Below are 16563 nucleotides of genomic sequence, written 5' to 3'. Positions count from 1 at the left end.
GAACAAAGGGCGTTGCGTAGTTCTTTAAAGGTTGTCTGGCATTCGGGGGTCCAGGGGAGAGGTTCGGGGATGTCTTTAGCTAGGAGGGAGAGAAGGGGTTTGACAATGAGGCTAAAGTTCGGAAACCACTGTCGGCAAAATGAGGTGAGACCTATCAATGAGCGGACTTGCTTCTGATCTTTGGGGACAGGGGTGTCTAGAATCGTCTGGATCCTGTCAGGTGTGAGTTTCCTCCCTTCTTTTGATAAAAGGTGACCCGAATAGGTCACTTGTGATTTACAGAACTAAGATTTCTTTCGGAGACCTTGTGACCATTCTCAGCAAGAAAATGGAGTAGTTTGATGGTGGCTGTGACGGCTATTGGTATGGTGTCTGCTGCTAGAAGGATGTCATCTACATATTGTATTAGCACCACCCCATCTGGCAATTGTATGGCGTCCAACTGTCTTTTAAGCGCCTGGCTATAGATGCATGGGCTCTCAGTGTACCCCATAAGTGCTCTACAAAATCTGTATGAACGGGAATTTAGGGTAAATCCAAAAAGATAGCAGCTGTCCTCGTGTATAGGTATGGAAAAGAAGGTATTCTTGAGGTTGATCACGGTGAAGGTGGTGGCAGTGGAGGGGATTAAAGTCAAAATGGTCGTGATGTCGGAAACTACTTGGTATTGTGGCACCACTATTTTGTTAACCTCCCGCAGGTCAATGATGAACCAGTAGGCTTTTCCGTCTCCCTCACCCTGTCTCTTTACAATTGGTAATATGGGACTGTTACAAATGTGGCTCTCTACTTCCTCTACCACCCCTGCCTCTACCGAAGAGTGTATGATCTCTGTCAGTGCTTTCTCACTCTGGCGATATTTTGTACTGCGGTACTTTTGTAGGGTTGCGTCCTGTCGTATTGTTACGGTACTGGGTCAATCATCATTCGTCCTACGTCTGAATCAGCCCTAGCCCATAAGTGTGATGGCAAAGTGTCCAGTAGGGATGCGTCAGTCTCGGAGATGGAAAGCATGTGCTGAAAAGGGTTCTCTCTATGGCGTTGGGGGTTGTCATACAGGATGACACACACTCCTTCTGGTGAGCATCTGATAGTCGCATGGAAGTGTTTCAAAAGGTCGAGACACATAATGGAGTCTGGGGTGTTAGATGAGAGGAGGAATGTCGTTTTGACACTATTGCTGTCAAGGTTAAAAGCGATCGGTCGGGACCAAGGGTTGGTGGAGGGCGTACGGTCAAATCCTATTGAGGTCACATGTGAGCCTGACAAGGGTGCCTTTGGAATCAGTCGTTTGGATAGTGCACTACGTGTTGCTCCTGTGTCTACCAAAAATGGTGACTTTGTGCCCAGGTCCTCAGGGGTAACATAAGGGCCTTGCTGATCAACATAGAGCTCGACTGGATCCCCTTCTTTGCCCTTGGCTGTCCTATGCAAAGTCGTACATGTTGTCGTAATCTGTCTGTTGGTACTGATTCTGTCTGGGATGGTCAAATGTGTTTACTCTTCCTGGCCTTTCTTCGCTAGCTTCACTAGCATACCCTCTCCCACGTCCTCTTCCTCTCTGTCCACTTGCTATTTCCCTCACCCCTCTGCCCCTACCAGCTCCTAACAAAGCCGCCATTGGGATTTCCAGTGTCCATATTCTTTGCAAAATGCACATTGATCCTGTCCTAGGTCTTGGCGTACTACATATGATGTTGATGGATTGTTCCCAGGTGGCTGTACTCTAGGGGTATTCTGCTGGTTTCCTCCCCTATATTGCTCCCTTCCAGTATTCGCCCCCTGGAGTTGTGCTATCATTACCCTTTCCTTCAAGTCCTTCGTTTTCCTTTCTGTAGCCCTGTCATTTTCGTTTCTCTGATGCTCGTAGTACTGGGCCATTTGGAGAATGGCCGTCGGTTTAGATGCTACCCAACTACTTTCGCTGGCTTGTAGTTTCTGGAACACATCTGGCAGTAGTCCTTTGACGTAGTTCTGCACAAATAAGTGGTGTCGGGTTGCGGTGGACATGTCCTGTCCACTGTAATCGGAGAACTCAGTTTCAAATCTTGAGAAATACTCTGAGACACCCTCTTGTGGTTTTTGGCGGCACGCGGTTACTATGGACCGTTTTCACTTTCTACACTATTTTGTCAGGGAGGTCTAATATTGCTTTAACTGGTTTTTGACCAGGGTTCAGCTGTTTATCTAGTGTGTCGAGTTGTTCCCAGGTATGACCAAACAGTTTGGTATGGTCTACTTTCCTAATCTGTTTCCACACATCTGGTGGCAAACATAACCCGAAGAACAAGTCTATGTCGGCAAGTGTCATTATCCCAGAGCGGTACCTAGCTCGGTGTAAAAGGCGGTGGGGTTCTTTCGTAAATCCGGTAAAGATTTATGGAACGTCAAAATGTCATGTCTGTCCCATGGCTGGTACACCCAATTGTAGACCACCCTTCCTCTAGCGTCTTGATGGTTCATATCGTCATGAGTCCCTTGTCCTCTAGGAGGTACCTAATAAGGGGCAGCTTCTTTTATTGGCATCATGCTATCTGTTTTTTACACTGGGGGTCCTGCTATCTTAGTTGTCTTGTCCCTATCTATCTGTCCTTGTTCCATGAGGTGACACAATACTTCTAGTGTGGATGAAAATAGTTTTGCAACATCGTTGTCACCTTCATCTCTGATGTCTACCTTCCTATAGAGAGCCATTATTCGCTCGGGCCCTACATCTTGGTACTTCTCTTCATATGCAGTAAGGGTGTGGTAACAGAGACGTACAATAAAGTATCATTTGTGGTTTTCAACATAGGAGTAGCATATGTCAGTTACATACTCTTCTGTCTCCTTCCTATCTATGAGGGATTTAACTATTTTATCAATGCCTGCTTGCTCATTTTTACTTATTCGTGGGATCCTGGGCCCTCCTATTTCTTTTGTTCCTACCTCTACTACTGCATCCTTTAATGAGGCATTTGGTGTGGGTGACTCGGTGGGAACAGAGGTGGTGGAGACTGAGGCGACCGTGCCATCTCCAGCTATACTTTGGGGGTCCTGGCGTTGTACTACAGGTTGAGTAGGGGCATAAAGGGGTGGCATGTATATCATTGGGGGACCTAACAATAAATCATCATCTACCCTCAGTTTTGCTGGTAACTCGGGGTAAAGGGTTGAGGGTGTTCTAACAGGGCATTGACCTGATATTTTTGATTCCTGTTCCTTTTTATCGATTTTCTTTTCTTTAAGTTCTTCTCCTAACTTTTTACAGGCTTGGTAAGCTGATTTTCGCGTTTCTTTATCTTGTCTACCTTCGTCTCTTTTCTTTCGTTGAGCTGCCTCTTTTTGCCATAAACCAAAACTATCAAACATGGCTGGTCTAGCTTTCTTTTTGTGGAGAGCTAATTCTAACGTTTCTATTTTAGCGGGATCGAAAGATCCCGTCAGTGGCCACTGATTTACCCGGTCCTTCCTAGTGTATGCCATAGTTTGCTATAAGCTACGGTGGCTAATCCATACTTTGCGTACATGTCCTTGTTAGGGGTGCCTTCCGGCGGCCCCGGATGACTGACCTCTAACAAATGGTTCATTTCAAAACAAACAAACAATCTAGAGAAAACAGGCATGACTTATTTAGCGGTCAAAATGAATATCTCAATCAGTTTTAGACAAAAGGTCTGCACTACCTGTCCTTCGCGGTCTGCAAAGCGAGAATATTACTATTCTACGTTGTTTGCAAGCAGGGAATGTCTCAAATAACTCAAAAAAGGAATACTAGTACTTCTATCTATCAATCAATCAATCAATTTAAGTCATTTTTTCACGACCTTACCCGGACCTCGACCAGCGCCTGATTGTCCTCTTGCTCCAATGATCAATGCAGCATTCCTGTAAGGTCCCAGTCAGGACAGTAGGTCACTTGAGAGAGGTCCGTTCGGAACCAGTGAAGTTCAGTCGATCGGCAGCCAGACCAGGGTCTCTTTCAGGCAGGTGCACTCCAATCGTTTAGTCGTTCACTCCATCGTTAGGACCTCTCTACCGGACCCACATGTCGCTGATGGGCCCAATGTTGGGCGCCAATTGTGAAAGGCAGCAAGGCAGCAAGTCTTCTAAGACCCCCAAGGCTGCCCGGGGGCAGGGTCCCACCTCTAATTCACCTTGGGTTAGTTACCAAAATAATGAGGCAAGCGCTGGAAACTGGGACAAGAAAAAGGTTAATTTCTCAGGAGGAGACCACGTCAACTGCAGACACCGGGATGTCTGAGGGAGTAGTTCTGCTGGCAATTCCTTTGGCTCTTCCTTTTATACAGGTTTGACACAATGAATTTGTTTCATTATCATGGTTACCCAGGCTTGGAGTCCCCGCTCCGGGCAGGTTATCACACAAGCCCAACATTGTTTCATCAACATGGTTACGCAAGCTTGGAGTCCCCGCCCGGGCTGGTTGTTACACATAAATTACACCACCTTTATGTAACAACTGCTCCATGCTAAGATGGCACCGGGTTGCAACACCATCATGATAGTAGTAGGCGGGTCACATGACCTACGCCTTCACGCACGCAAATATATCAGCGTCCTCTCCCGTCGGCACGCTGTATGGGCTGAGTGACAACGAGGTGCCGGCGGTATCACAGTAAGCGTGTAACTTTCTGCGCAATCCTGTTGTGGCGTTGCCAGCAGACCACACAATTCAAATCACGGGGAGATATTGAATTCCTTTTGAGGTAGTAGTAACCTTGGAGCCTGGGGTACTAGGCACACGAAAAGAGAAGCTGTCTACTGGGCACAACACCAGCGTTTATTAAACAAGCGGGATGCAACAACTTGGGACAGTCTTTTGACCTTTAAGATATTATATATCTACAAACATGAGCTTGTATTGAATGAACAATGTACTAACACCTCGGCAAAAAATATAAACACGAGATAGATATCCCTCACAGCACTTGAGAACTCCTTTAATATACGGGGTAGCAAAGTGAGAGTGATTTACACATAACTGAGAGTTGAAAGTACCGTGTATTTTCGAGATGCAAATTAACAACTGTGTCTTTCTATTTAAGAAAAAGGCCCACCCAGTTTTCAAAACAAATTTTATTAGAGTTTATAACAGTGGGTTTTTACCTTCACCATGATTGATGTATACTACATAAATGATTAAGAGGCTCTGACATGATGTATGTGCTGTAACCAGTTATCCAATATATTGTCTTGCAGACTGACGGTGGCAGTTGATACGACTAATAGAGAAACAGTGACATTGCATGAACTCTCTTATACACGGGTACAGGTATGTCCATCAGGGGCTCTATCCGGGTAAATACTTAAGACATGCTCTGGATTTTATACTAGGTTCTATAGTGTAGAACTATGATTGTATGCCAACTGAAAATATTGCGTTGTTTCACAATTGTGTGTCCGTAGGATTCATGAAATAAGAATCGGAATGGTGCAGGGTGGAACAATAACCCACTCCCTGATGAAGTTGCAGTGAGTTTACCCCTGGGCAACGAAACATGTGGGCTTTTTGAGAGGGCAGACACACAGCACTGAATAAAGTAGTGAAGCCAGTGTTTCGTAGCAGGGTTTTAATAGTGGGGTTACACCTGTAAATTTCCACACCCCAGCACCAGTATCTTTACATTTCTATCCTTTTTATTGTTTTTTGCACACCACACAGTTTTATTTAGGTTGGAGGTTGCTGATGATGAGAACCTGAGGGAGTAGGCGAGTACCTTCCTACTTACCCCCATGATGTTACTTCCATGAGGCACCTCCTTCCGTTTTCACACATTTTCCCTCTTTTTCTTTATGTAGCTCTTTGACACTTTATTCTCACAAGTGGGGAGGGAGAATTCGGATCACACAGAGTTTGGAAACAACGCAAACAAATAAAAAAACATTATTTTTAAGTGGTGACCCAGATCTGGTAAATACAGACGGTACAGTTTGCAACTGCTGTCCCTCGAGAAGTTCAGTAACGTGGTACGGATCTGTAGATGAAGCTCACCATGTGAGCAGGTCAATTGTCGTGTACAAGACTTTGAGAGGGGGATGACCTGTCCACTACCCCTATAGCTCCTTTGTGTAGAAGGTTGTCACACAAGCCCAACATTAATTTTCCTCCCACCCAGGTCAAACAGACAATCTTATCTTGCAGCTGGACCTTGCTTCTGGGTCTAAAACATGTGAGACCGGCCAGATCTAAGAGTCTGTTCTGTTGATAAAAACAGGTCCCATTGTTGGCAAAAACAAGTCTTGAATTTGAATTTGAATTTAAAATACTTATAGAGCGCTACATTCACCATGCGGTTTCTTGGCGCTGTGGAGGCTAAAATAGCAGAGGAGAGGCAGTAGATGCTGGTACAGAAAAGGGAAAAATATAAGGACAATTTACAAAGGGAAGGCCTGATTGAATAAGAAGGTTTTGAGGTCTTTACGGAAAAGAGGGTAGTGCTTGGCCAAGCGTAGGTGGTCGGGGAGGGAGTTCCAAAAGGAAGGTGCCAAAAATGAGAAGTTGGCCCCTGAGGTTCCGTGACAATTGTAAGTGGTGCTCTCGACTCGTACGAATATGGTCGAGTTTGGTATCTATGAACCGCAAATGACGAGTTTAGTAAGTGTGCGCAGTTTCGCTGTGCTAGCTTAAACCGTTCATTTGTTATGTGGGTTTTTCATCTGTACCCACGGGTTCCATCTTAGATACGGCATCCATTTTGTCTCTTGCCCTCAAGTAGCCAGCGAACGGACGTTGTCCGCTTCGCGACCCTGGGACTCTCAAGATATTTGCGGAAGCCACATGTTCTTTGTGAGTGTCTTTATGACGAGGGGGATGTTACTGTAAGGCAGATGACGCCGCTTGAGGCTCATCTTGCCGCATGGGCTTATTGTCTTAGCCGTGCATCTCATTAGGCACGTCCCTTTGATGCCTGCATCTCGTGTTTCCCGTTACCTCCCCTTTTACACCCTTTCCGATCTCCCCACTGTCTCCGTCTTCCTCTACACCTGTCCTTGTCTTAATTTCGATCTGTTTTACTGCTGATTGGAATTTGCTAATGGTGGGAAGATGGGTTATTACAGTTGGGAACCGCCAAAAGTTTCCGCACTTATGTTTCGGACCTCATGTGTTTCAAAGTGACCAAAGCGACCCCTCTGGGGGATAATTGTGGGAACCGGGTTGTAAACTTTTGTGTTCAATGTTGTCTTATGGGTTAAAACTGTATAAAAGGAGCGATCTACAGAACCAATTTGAAGCAGTCTCCCCAAGTTGCACGCTGTGTACTTGTCGTGATCTCTGTGTTCCCTGCAGCAAATAAACCTTGAATCTTTGATGCCGAAGGAAGTGTCCCGTGTCTCTGTGACTTGTACGCCGGAGCAGGTTACCCACGAAGGTTTCAGGTGTTGTGCCCTGGCACCGCTGGGTCTTACAGAACCCAGTCCTTCAGTTGGCGCCCAACGTGGGGCTGCATCAGTGGTACCGGTCCAAGCCCGACGATCGTGAGGAACTTCGTGTGAAATCTCCGAGGGAAGGTGCACTCCGCTTCATCGATCCTGTTGTCGAAATAAGTGGCCCGAAGACTTTTCCCGCGAAGATTCCCGCCTCCGGACGGCTGCGACGGACTGCTGCCCTGACTGTAGACCTGTTTTGGCGCCTGGCGTAGACCTTGGTATAGCGAGACGATTGACGGGCCTTCCTGGTGACGCCATCGATTTTTGAGTTAAGTATTTGTGGGTCGCTCCCATAGCTCTTGGTTGTTGACACTTTAGCGAGTGTTTTTGTTGTACACGCTGTGTAAGTGTTTTTGTCGGTGACACTTTGCTAGCGTACTTTGCTGTGTTGTTTGACGACTGCAGCCGCCAAAGACCGAGGGTTTTGTTCTTTGCTGGGACTTGGTAAATCCCGTAACCCTTGAAGTTTGTGAAACTCGGCTAGTGTGCAAGATGCCTGGTCGCAGTACTTTGTTTAGTTGTTTCAGACCTTGTGGTGCGGATTCCCTACTGGAGGACTCGTGTCCGATACCTCCGGTTGGAACTCCTACTTATGATCTATATAGCAAACATGGGCTAGGCCCGATTACCTTTAACGATTATTGGGTTAATTATACAAAGAAGGACGGCGACCTTCGTTGGCCACCTCACGGTAGCTTCGAGGCGTCGATCTTAGATAATCTAGAAATGAAGTTGTTCGAACGGAAATCAAGGCCGGCCATGTTTGATGCCTTTCGGTTGTGGCGCAAAGAAGCCCGACAGAAAGAAATCAGACAGAATAAACGTAGTCAGCGAGATAATGTTGCTACCATAGTGAAGAAAGCTGAGCAGTTCCAGCGTGATAAGGAGGATAAGGATAAGGAAGTGTTTGAGAGACTACAGCGTATGACCATAGATAAATGCTATCCTGCTTTGCCTACGGAGTCGGATAAGAAGGAAGAGGCAGTTGAGGATCCTTTAATGTCCTATCTTATGAAGTCGCCACCTCCGTACGTACAGGGTACCGCAGCTCCTGTGGTCCCTGCCGTACCTGTCCTTCCACCTATTCCTCCTCCACCTGTTCCTCAACCTGCACCCGTTCTTCCGACTGTTCCTGCTCCTTGGCCTGCTTCTATCCCTCCTGCTCCTCCGCTTCCTCATACTCCTGCTCCCGCTACTGCTCCTGTTTTGTTAACCCCTGCTGTTGCTACTGTTTCTACTCCTTCTCTTGTTAGCCCTGTGTCGTATCTCTCTCCCTCTACTCGTAGTCGTAATTCTCCTCTTGCAGCCAGTTTCTTTCGGTCGCTCGGACCTGTTCATGGGTCTGCTAGCTCCGATGGTCCTCAGAGACGTAGTCAGCTTCCTGGAAATAGAGAACGCGTTGCGCTATATAACATGGCGATGGGTTGGATGGTAAACCCCCTTAGAAATCCGCCCCGTGTTGTCCTCGAAACGTTTAATCAATTCAACATACCAACCCAAAGATACGTGTTCGATGAAATGTGCAAGTTCCTACATGATCAGATAGCGGCCTATGCGCCTGACGAGGTGCTGACCGCCCTGTCTGAACTTCGGCTTCAGTTCGCAAACGGACTGATAGTAGATACTAACGTTCGACGTGCTATTGAACGGTTACTATCTCTTCGTCCTGCTCCCATACCTCATGCATTGTTCGTCGAGGATATTGAAAATCAACCAGACGAATCTGGCCAATATCCTATGCGTGAGGTTCCACCGGTTTGGATACCAGCTGATGCTAATGCTAATCCTCCGGTAGTGGCGCACTTTGAGAGAGTGTGGATACACCTCCCATGGAAACGATCGGAAGTGCTTCAGGTGAAGCAATCTTTGCCCGATCCTCGTAAAAATCCTACTGGGTATTATAAGGAATTATCGCAGCTAGTAGATGCTACGGTAATGAATCTTGCCGATATCGATATGTTGTTTGGCAACGTTGTACCGCAACCGGTATGGGCTAAAATTCGTCACCAAGATCACGCAAATGAATTAGGCGGTGATTGGGCTGCCATCACAGCGGCAGATGCTGGACAAGTGGCTGCTACTAAACCCGACCAATTGATTACTGCTCTTCCCCAGCGTATAATAACATTGATGAAGACTCTTATGCCAGCTATGAGGGTAAATTGGGACAAATTGTCAGCTTGTAAGCAAAAGAAAGATGAGAGTGTTTCCGACTTCTTTACGAGGTTTGAGGAAGCATTCATTGACCACAGTGGACAGGATATGGGTACTGAGGGTGGACAGAGGTTGTTTGTGGATAAATTTGTGTCGAATTTATTGCCCGACTTGAGCAATAAATTGAGAAATTCGGAGAGTGCATGGGCCGTTTCCACCTCAGCTCAGATATTGGCTACAGCACAATATTATGAGAATAGAGAGAAAGAAGAGAATGACCGTGCTGACAAAAAGACGAAAGAGCTGAAAACTAAAGTGTTGTTGCAACAAGCGTATCCTCCGCGGTCAAATCAGAATAATTCACAACAAAATAGATCGCAGCCGCAATCGAATCGGTCGCAGCCGCGTAATGATTCCTCCTCCCAAAGATCATCGTTAGGGTACAATCAATGTGCTTATTGTAGACAGGAGGGACACATTAAATTTAACTGCCCTGTTTTAAACGAACGTAATAGTGGTAATTCGTCTAAAGGAGGTCGTGGTGGTTCGCAACAGGCATCACGTGGTAGAGGTCGTGGTGCTCAGAACGATCGTTCATATAACTCATCTAATTCTAATAACTGTTTTGATCAACGTGGATCGTCGCAAGGGCGATCTGCGCAGTACAATGTAGACGATTATTACGTCAATCAGGGAACTGACGATAGTAATTACTAGGACAGCCAAAGACAAGGAGAGGGAGTGGTATCAGTTCCGGTTGATCAGAGAGGGCCTTACGTCGCAGTTGCTACATCGGGCGTCGTTGAGCCTTTTCTGTTGGACACTGGTGCAGCGAAAAGTTCTATCATGCATTCGAAACTCCCTGGCGCACCTTTGTCTGGCTTAACAAATGTTTCCGTTGGATTCTCTGGCGCCCCCGTTAGCAATCCAGTTTCACGCCCTTTGCCCCTTCAAATTGGGCCACGTGAGCTAGAAGCTCCGCTGATTTTAACCACGGGTTGTGGTGAAAATCTATTGGGCCTGGATTTGCTTAAACGTCTGTATGCAACTTTGTATTGTTCTCCTGCGGGTGTAAAGCTTACGTTAGGAGAGAGGGTTGTCTCTCCCATGTACTTGTCTCTCGACAAGCTTCCACCGGAATTGAGTTCTCTTCCTGCGTCTTTGTGGGCGACGGGTCCAAATGACGTGGGCCTACTTGATATCTCCCCTTATGTTGTTCAGTTGAAATCTAATGTGCGATTGCCACGTATTCCCCAGTATCGTATCTCCCTTGATGGTGAACGAGCTTTGTTAGCGATCATTTATGATTTAATCGAGAAAGATGTTATTGAAGAGACTCGGGGAAACGTGTGCAATAGCCCTGTACTGCCTATTCTTAAACGCACAGATCCTACAAAACCGCCTGTTTATCGTTTTGTTATCGATTTACGGGAGGTGAATAAAATTGTGGTTCCTCAATTCCCTGTTGTGCCTGACATCACGGCGCTCCTGACTCTGATTCCAGCTACTGCGTCATGGTTTTCGGTGATTGATTTGAAAAATGCGTTTTTCAGCATCCCGATTGCCGAAGAGAGCAGGGACCTTTTCGGTTTCTCTCTCGGTGGACGAAGCTTCCGGTTCAAACGCGCTCCTCAGGGCTACTGTGAAAGTCCATCGATTTACAGTCAAGCTTTGAAGGGTCAACTGGATGCGTTTCGGTTGCCGGTTGGTGCGGCTTTGATCCAATATGTCGATGACTTATTGGTGGCTGCCGATACTCAGGACATTTGTAAAATAGCTACGGTATCATTACTGCAACATCTCTGTGAGCTAAATCATAAGGTGTCCCCTTCTAAACTCCAATATTGTTGTCAAGAAGTAACCTATCTAGGTCACTTATTGTCAAAGGAGGGAAGGAGATTGACCCCAGAGAGGATTGCAGCGATTGCGCGAATGGCTGTGCCAAAAACCCAAAGAGATGTGCGTGCCTTTCTAGGTATCACGTCGTACTGCAGGCAATGGATTCCTAATTTTTCATTGCTAGCGAAACCATTGGTGGCTCTTACGTGCAAGGATGTTCCAACTCCTTTACCATGGACGGAAGAATGTCAGAAAAGTTTTTCTGAATTACGTGATTCATTGTGTTCGGCTCCTGTGTTAGGTACTCCTGACTATAGCAAGCCGTTTACGCTATATGTTCACGAGAAGGAAGGTTGTGCTTTGAGTGTCTTAACGCAACCTTTTGGTGGTAAGCAGCGTCCATGTGCATATTTTTCCTCGACCTTGGACCCAGTAGCTAGAGCATTGCCGAGTTGTTTACGAGCAACAGCGGCAGCTGCGGTCTCTATCCGACAATCAGCAGGATTGGTCATGGATAATATGCTTACGGTGATGGTTCCGCATGCAGTCGATACTCTGTTGAATCGTACGAAAACTCAGCACTTGACGAGTGCGAGGTTATCTGGGTACGAATTGACGCTCTTGGCAAGCCATATTCAGATAAAACGTTGTAATGTCCTAAATCCGGCAACTTTGTTACCAATTAGCGCAGAGTCAGATGAAGTAGCAGAACATGACTGCTACTTGAGGACTGAAGAAGAAACGAAAGGTCGAGTGGACCTTAAAAACACCCCACTGGAAGATCCGGATGGCACTCTGTATGTGGATGGGTCATGTTTTAAGTTGCCGAATGGTGATGTGACGACGGCTTATGCTGTTGTAACGTTGAATACTGTTGTTGAGACTGCAAGATTGAATCAGAATTCTGCCCAAGCTGCGGAATTGATTGCTCTCACTAGAGCATGTGTGTTAGCAAAAGGTAAACGTGTGAATGTGTACACCGATAGCCAGTATGCTTTCGGTGTAGCACATAGTTTTGGACGATTGTGGTGAGAGCGTGGTTTCCTGACGTCGCATGGTACGAAGATTCAGCATGGCCAGCTTGTGAATGATCTTTTGGATGCATTGACTTTGCCTACGCAAGTTGCGATTGTTAAATGTAGTGCGCATCGTAAGGTGACGGATGATGTTGGTCGTGGTAACGCGTTTGCAGATGAGATTGCTAAGGAGACTGCCCGGAACCTTAGTACTCGGATGTATGTGACGAGTTCGGTTAGGTGGCCTACTGAATCGAGTATGTGTGAAGACACCATTGAAAGTGTGAAAGAAATTCAGAATGAGGCCACCGAGACTGAAAAGGCGAAGTGGAAAGAAAGTACGGGAAAGTTGGATGCGAGTGGTTGTTGGATTGATTTGTCAGATCAGAAAAGATGGTTGTTGCCTGACGCGTATGTACTGGCCGTTGTGACAATGGCACATGGGTTAGCACATATTAGCGTGAAAGGCATTTGTAAATTGTTGTCGCCTGTGTGGAAGAATGATGGCATTACGAAATGTGCTGAACGTCTGGTGAAGAATTGTATGGTGTGTATAATGTACAATCCTGGCAAAGGAACCCCAACTCCTCCTGGCAGTTTTGCTCCCCCTTCGTATCCCTTTGAGGTGATTCAATTGGACTTCATCCATATGGAGCGATGCAATAACCTGAAATACGTTTTAGTTGTGGTTTGCGCATTCTCTCGATGGATCGAGGCCTATCCCCTCAAAGACAATACTGCTTTGTCTACTGCGAAAATCTTACTGAAGGAATATTTTCCTCGGTATGGAATGCCTAGAGTCGTGTGGTCAGATAACGGAAGTGAGTTTGTTGGAAGCGTGATGAAGAGTGTGTGTAAGGGCCTTGGAATAAATCAAAAATTCCACAGCGCCAATCATCCCCAGTCAGCTGGATTGGTTGAGGGGTACAACGGCACCCTTAAACTAAAGCTAGCAAAGATTCAGGCTACGACTGGTCTTTCGTGGCCAGACGCTTTACCTTTAGCATTACTGTCAACTAGGGCGACTGTACACTCCCGAATAGGGCTTAGCCCCTACGAAATAGTGTTCGGCCGTCCTGCGAATGTGTGGGGGGTTCCTAGGCCAGGAATATTCTCTGATCTTGAGTATCCAATGCTGATTGACTATTTACATGACTTGACTGCTAAACTGAGGTTAATTCATCAACAGGTTTACGACGCATTGCAGACGCAGACGGAGGGTCCAGGCCACCAGCTCCAGTCTGGAGACTGGGTGGTAACACGCAACTTTTCACGAAAGAACAATTTGGACCCAAGATTTACTGGACCCTACCAGGTACTCCTGGCCACGAGGACTGCCGTTCGTCTTGAGGGGCGCAAGAATTGGGTGCACGCTACGCACACCAAGCGAGTCCCTATCCCTTTGCCGACAGACCCGTGGGTAAGGAAAGGCATTGCGTCAACAGAAACAGAAACATTGCCGGCGTTTGTGCCATTTAGCGACGCACAGCTCGTTGGAGAATCCTCAGCGCAGCAGAAAGACACCGTTGCACCATTGTCAGCAAAGGGCTCAAGTCCAGAACAATCGACTGATCAGCAGGACGCTGTCTCTTCAACGGATCCTTTGTTCGACGAGCAGACACGTCCCGGGAAACACCGATATTCTTTGCGATCTCGCACTAAGGACAAATAAATTTTTTTTTGTTTTGCTGAATTAACGACTGCATTATCCCCGTTTCCGTGATCAGTTTTGAACATTCGTATCACTGTGATTTTATATATATATATCGAGCTTCCTCCCTGTATCTTTTTACTTCTACAGCCGAGAGACTTTGTGTTTGTATATACATATTGTGTATTGAAGGCCGTAGGGCCGCGCGCGTACTTCCTTCTGGATAGTAGGTCTTGACGCTAGGTTAAAGGCCGTCGGTTCCTAGGAACTCCTAGGGATTGACTATTGCTACACGGAACGAAGTGCGTCAAGAAACGTTGCGGACGGCCGTAGGGAATGGCATTCTCGAAGCTGAATGATTTGGAGGGAGCTAAGGCGCACCGACTCAAGCTGCAGCAACTCAGTCGTACCAAATGTTTTATATTCCAATTGTTTGTGCTATTTTTGACTGCTTCTGCATTATTGGCGGGTGGGGTGTACTATACGATGTCTTACTTCTTACCTGCTACACCTACTCCTACCCCTTACCCTAATCTCACCTCTACTGCTTCTCCCCATTCCTTTCACATGTTACCGGAACACGAGCAGGCTAGACGTGTAGAATTCCGCAACAATTCCTTTATTCAGCTCCTCCATCAGCATCAGTTAGTGGTTAACACTACTAATTGTTGGGTGTGTGGGTTGATGCCACATACTACGGATAAGGGAATTCCATATCTGGTGTTACCGTATAGTTCCCAAGGGTCAGCTCGAGCATTCCAAACAATGTTTCGAAGCGCACTGGGTTTCCACCCCATTCGAGAACCACGTTCCCCCTACTCTGGTCCTACCTCGTATCAGAAGCCTTTGTCGATAGCCATAGAGGATTTAGATAGCGATATCTATGATCCTTCGCTTATCCCTGAAGAAGAGGTACAAGCCTATAGAGTCCTAAGTAGAGGCGAATATAGTGTGTTCACTAGTGGAAAACAGCTTAAAAGCTCGCCTCCAATATGGGTCGTACCCCACACTGGTAATTTCTGTCTTATGGGTCGTGGTCGAAGATCGCAAGCCCGACTTGGAGCAAGTGCTTGCACTGAAAATTACATTCTGCCGATGTCCTCGTCCCCCGTGTTTCTGGCTGCCAAGGGTACATACTTTATCTGTTATGATCGTGCATATGCATGGTTGCCCGCTGACTTCATGGGCTCATGTTTCATTGCAAATTTGTTGCCTCCGACGTTCACTGTAGATGCCGATTATCACAAGACTAGAGTTGTGCGAGGCGTAATTAGCGAAGAGGATACTGCCGGTCAAGAGGCAGGAGACTTTTTCAAGGGTTTCCTCCCGTTTTGGGGACCTATGGTTAACAGTAGGAACCTGAGACAGTTGACTCGAGTGGTAGAATCGACAGCTAATATTACTGCCAGTGCCCTTGGTAATATCACCACAGAACTTCAGGCGGAGAGACTTATGACATTACAAAACCGTATGGTTTTAGATGTCATCTTAGCAGATCGCGGTGGGGTATGTAAGGTGATCCATTCGAGCTGCTGCATTTTCATTCCAGATAATGCTCCAACTGTCTATCAAGCCATCTCGAGATTGCATAAGATCTCCGAATCCATACACGTGGATGTAGGGGATTGGACGCTGCTAGGATGGTTTTGGGGCCTGATGTCGACTTGGGGTTGGAAAATTCTGATGATCATCGGGGTTGTGGTAGTGTTCCTGTTCACGTGTTGCCTTTGTGTGCAGTGTGGTCCTGCCTTATGTGGTCTTTGTGCTACAACGTGTATGAGACAACCATCTGTTACCAAGGGGACTCAGTTGGACAGAGCTATGCTACAGCAACATCTCGATGGTCTGATGAATATCGAATATGATTCCGACTAGTGCTTGCCTACATGAGGGCAAAAGGAGCGTCTGAGGTTCCGTGACAATTGTAAGTGGTGCTCTCGACTCGTACGAATATGGTCGAGTTTGGTATCTATGAACCGCAAATGACGAGTTTAGTAAGTGTGCGCAGTTTCGCTGTGCTAGCTTAAACCGTTCATTTGTTATGTGGGTTTTTCATCTGTACCCACGGGTTCCATCTTAGATACGGCATCCATTTTGTCTCTTGCCCTCAAGTAGCCAGCGAACGGACGTTGTCCGCTTCGCGACCCTGGGACTCTCAAGATATTTGCGGAAGCCACATGTTCTTTGTGAGTGTCTTTATGACGAGGGAGATGTTACTGTAAGGCAGATGACGCCGCTTGAGGCTCATCTTGCCGCATGGGCTTATTGTCTTAGCCGTGCATCTCATTAGGCACGTCCCTTTGATGCCTGCATCTCGTGTTTCCCGTTACCTCCCCTTTTACACCCTTTCCGATCTCCCCACTGTCTCCGTCTTCCTCTACACCTGTCCTTGTCTTAATTTCGATCTGTTTTACTGCTGATTGGAATTTGCTAATGGTGGGAAGATGGGTTATTACAGTTGGGAACCGCCAAAAG

This window comes from Lissotriton vulgaris, chromosome 3_1 (assembly GCF_964263255.1).
Source record: "Lissotriton vulgaris chromosome 3_1, aLisVul1.2, whole genome shotgun sequence".
Taxonomy (NCBI): Eukaryota; Metazoa; Chordata; class Amphibia; order Caudata; family Salamandridae; genus Lissotriton; species Lissotriton vulgaris.
Note: the sequence above shows the minus strand (reverse complement) of the source record.